At 39.2% G+C, this 4,240-nt stretch overlaps 1 non-coding gene across 1 annotated transcript; it reads right to left on the bottom strand.

Annotated features, from left to right (window-relative positions):
• Window positions 1–3,408: 3,408 nt before the first annotated feature.
• MIR2284O (microRNA mir-2284o) lies at window positions 3,409–3,469 on the bottom strand. Its single transcript, NR_030933.1, has one exon. It is a non-coding gene; the product is annotated as a microRNA mir-2284o (primary transcript).
• Between the last annotated feature and the right edge of the window lie 771 nt (window positions 3,470–4,240).

Here is a 4,240-nt window from a genome sequence, read left to right as displayed (position 1 = left end):
AGACTGTTCTATACATCAGTGTCTCTTTTGCTGTCTCGTATACAAGGTTATTGTTACCATCTTTCTAAATTCCATATATATGTGTTAGTATACTGTATTGGTGTTTTTCTTTCTGGCTTACTTCACTCTGTATAATAGGCTCCAGTTTCATCCACCTCATTAGAACTGCTTAAAATGTATTCTTTTTAATGGCCGAGTAATACTCCATTGTGTATATGTACCACAGCTTTCTTATCCATTCATCTGCTGATGGACATCTAGGTTGCTTCCATGTCCTGGCTATTGGTATATATTTTTAATTGCATTTCAATATTTGTTTCACCAGTATTTGTTAATGACCAGGTTGTGGATTCTGAACAGGTTTTCAGCCTTCTGAGGTATTCTGTGAAATTCCTCATCTACCTGGTCTCCAACTCTTGATGCCAGATCACTGTCCCAAGTTGCCTCAATAGCCTCCTCCAAATTGTTTCTGCTTTTTTTTCACTTTAATTTAATCTCCACACATGACTGAACTCATGACTCCTTTTATTCAACTTCATACTCTCCCTTCAGATCCAGTCTTAATATTTGCTCTCTGATATTTTGACGTGGATATTCCTTTACCACTCCATCCTGGCTTGTTCCTCCAGTCCCTATTGCCTCCTATTAACTTTGGTGGTTCAAAAGAATGGTTTGCCTTACCCTTTTAATCTCTGAAGGATGTTAGCTGATTCAGCCCTGCTGACGCCCACTGCTCTCAAGATCAAAAAAGGGGGTTCATCCTGTAGCCCTAGGATCCTATGATAGTTACATTGAGCAGAACATTCTTAAGATATTAAGATAGATTTGAACACTTGAAATAAACTTTATAATTGGTTTCCACTTATGGAAACTCATGAACAGGGATTTATTCTCACCTCCTTAGGAAAAAAAATAAATCTTTGTTCTTTTAGGGAGCTTCTCTGGTGGCTCAGACAGTAAAGAATCTGCCTGCAATGCACAAGATCCAGGTTCAGTCCCTGGGTTGGAAAGATCTGCTGGAGAAGGACATGGCAACCCACTCCAGTATTCCTGTCTGAAGAATTCCATGGATAGAAGAGCCTGGTGGCTGTAGTCCAGGGGTTGCGAAGAGTTGGACACAACAAAGGGACTAACACTTTGTTCTTTAGGTGCTATATGGTGACCTTATATTTTGCCTGATTCAAGAGATGAGGTTAATAAAGGCAAATACAGGATTCAGTCCTAGAGCGTTGTAGTGCATGCCTGCTCAGTTGTGTCTGACTCATTGCAAACCTATGGACTGTAGCCCGTCAGGCTCCTCTGTCCCTAGGATTCTCCAGGCAAGAATACTGGAGCAGGGTGCCATTTTTTACTCCAGCATATGTTCCTTGCCCAGGGATCGCACCCATATTTCGTGTGTCTCCTGCAATGGCAGGCAGATTCTTTACTACTGTGCCACCTGGGAAGCCCAGGTTGTTGTAGTAGGAGGACAATATTAGAAGAAAGAGGCTGATCTTATTCTTCCCCACAGTGTTCAGCCCACTACTTCCAGGCACTGTGTTTCCACCTATACACCATCAAATGAGGGCAATGTAGATAAACTAGAGGGGGTCCCCATGAAAACCTTTAGGATAGATTGCGGGAAGCCAAGGCCATATTAGCTGAGGAAAGATTGAGAAGCCTGGGAAGAGTAAACTTGGAGAAGAGAAGACTTGGGGATGGTTTGAGAGAGAACAAGGAATATAGCTATCATCAGAGCCATCAAATTGTCATGTGGAAGAGAAAGCAGATGACTACAAGGAACTGAAGCTGGCTCAATGAGTAGGAACCCATGGAGACATATTTAGGCATTTTTGTTTTTAAAGAATGGTTTAAAGCTGAAATTTGCTGTCCAGGGAGACTATTCTGAACCTCTGGGCAACCAAGGATAAAGTGGATGACCACTTGGTGGGGATGTTGTAGAAGGGATTGATTCACTGATGAGTTGATTGGACCAGAGATTCTAAAATCTCCTTTTATCCAGAGATTCTAGAGTGTTTGACATTGTTATGGCAGGTGATTCCTGAACATTTAAAAAACTAGCATCACAGTATTGTAGCATGCTTTTGTATAACCTAGGAATTTATTTACTTCTGCTTATTATAATGAGAATAATGAAATATTAATATGTGAGTGTGTTCTATTTACTCAAATTAGACTTTTTTTTTTGGTTCAGGAATGCCGCTACACATTGTTGAAATAAATTTGGCATTTTTTTCCATAAATTAACCATTTGGGGTCAATTAACAGAATAACAAATATCAGCTTTGACCCCAATTTCTAGGTTAAAAATAGCATTTATTCCTTTTCCCTTTTCCTTTTATCCTTCCAAATTAATAGATAAAATATTTAACGGTCCTTTGCATATTATTGCTGAGAATTAAGAATATGGTAAATCTGGACAATCTAGTTATGAGGATTTACAATTGAACAATTAATTCTCATTTCTATCACATGGGATGAACCTCAGTCATTGATTTTTTCCCCATAGCCTTACCTAATCTTCTCAAACTGAATTCTTTCCATTTTCTTCTGTGTCCCTGGACCACTCCCTGTGTTTTGACCAGGGTGTGGCCATTTGTGAACATGTTCATTGCCTCCTGTGGATGACAAAAAGGAATCTGTCTTGTAAATTGTTGTAATCTCCACAGCCCCTCCTGCCCTCTCTTGCATGAAGTGATTCTCAATAAATGTTTGTGGTTTTAAATTATTTTTATCATAAACTCATTCCATTTATTGACCACAAGTCTGGGCTAGCAGTTAATATGCTAGCACTACATTAAAGCACTCCTATGAGATTGTAACGAAGTCACTTTGAAAGCTACAGATCGCGACCATTATCTGAGAAGACGACAAACTTGATGACCCCGGACATGTAGGAGCATGGCTGAAAAGAAAATGTGTCTGACTTTTTTTTTAAACACATTAAGAGGGGAGAGTCTTTTCCTATAGTCTGGAGTTACTGTTCCCAGCGCTAACAGAGTTGTGAAAGGACAGAGAACACGAATCTAGTCCTGGCTCTACCACTAATTAGCAATGCTGCGTTGGACCAAGCGTCGAGTCTTTCTGGTCTTAACTTCCTCATCTATAAAACAAGAAAGCTTAAATTCATTGGAATTCTAGCCCCTACCAGCTCTAATATTCCTGGAGAAAAAGTTGGGAGATTCCCTCTGTGTCTAACCTTGTTCCCATTCTCTATACTCCTCGCAGTGTGTGCAGCTGCAGGCAAGTCATTTAGCCTCTGTGTGGCCCAGCTTTCCAACTCATAAAATAGGGGATACCCATTTGCTAACGTTATGATCAGAATCAAATGAGTTGATGCATGTGAAGTATTTGAACACCGTCTGATGCAGAAGGAGCGCCAACTTAATATTAGCGCTTTTATTGCATTGGCCAAAAAGTTCGTTCTGATTCACCATATGCTATGGAAAACCCCGAACGAACTTTCCCAGTATTTTCTACTTTGTTGAAAATATGTTAGTCCATCACAAATTTGTTAAAGTTACAAATGAATTCCTGACATGGTGTCTGGCACAAGAAGTACACCCTATATGAGTTTTAAATCTATTTTCTATCATTTGTCTTTCAAGCAGCATTATATAAAGTTGTATTTTCACCTATTCTTAGAATATCTTGATCACTCATTCACTGTGGTTCACAATATGCTATATTCACCTCCTATTCTGTGATGCTCTGCATGTTTGCTTTTACACAAGCAAACTTTGGCTTATTTTTCTGTGTTGTGGGAGAGATTTTGGTGTTGCTATTTCCATGTTCATAGAATTCATCAGGAGCACGGCTGGAGAAAGTATCTGAGTCTAATGGGAGGTTCAGCAGGAGAATGCCCTGATCTACCAGAACCCTTATTTTGGCTTGGAGGAAGATGTTACCTTCACATAATGGAATGCCAATTATTCCAGTTCAGTACATTAGAAGTTTAATTAAATCTGTTGACCATTTTGATCTGTGATAAGCCCTGTACTAGTTTTGTATATATAAAGAAATACATTCCTCTGAAGGTAGAAGAGAGAAAGCTATGAAGGAAATAACAATGGAGTCATTGGTCTTAAGGAGTTTGCATTCTTATTTGATGGTGTTCTAGGTATTCTGAGAACAGTATGCCTTAGAACATGATTGTGGACACAAGGAAACTCATTGCACACAAAATCATTTAATACATGTGATACCCTTTAATCCTTTACCACTATTATTTGATGTTTTA

Source organism: Bos taurus, chromosome 9 (assembly GCF_002263795.3).
Source record: "Bos taurus isolate L1 Dominette 01449 registration number 42190680 breed Hereford chromosome 9, ARS-UCD2.0, whole genome shotgun sequence".
Classification (NCBI taxonomy): Eukaryota; Metazoa; Chordata; class Mammalia; order Artiodactyla; family Bovidae; genus Bos; species Bos taurus.
This window is presented reverse-complemented; position numbering and strand designations above follow the sequence as displayed.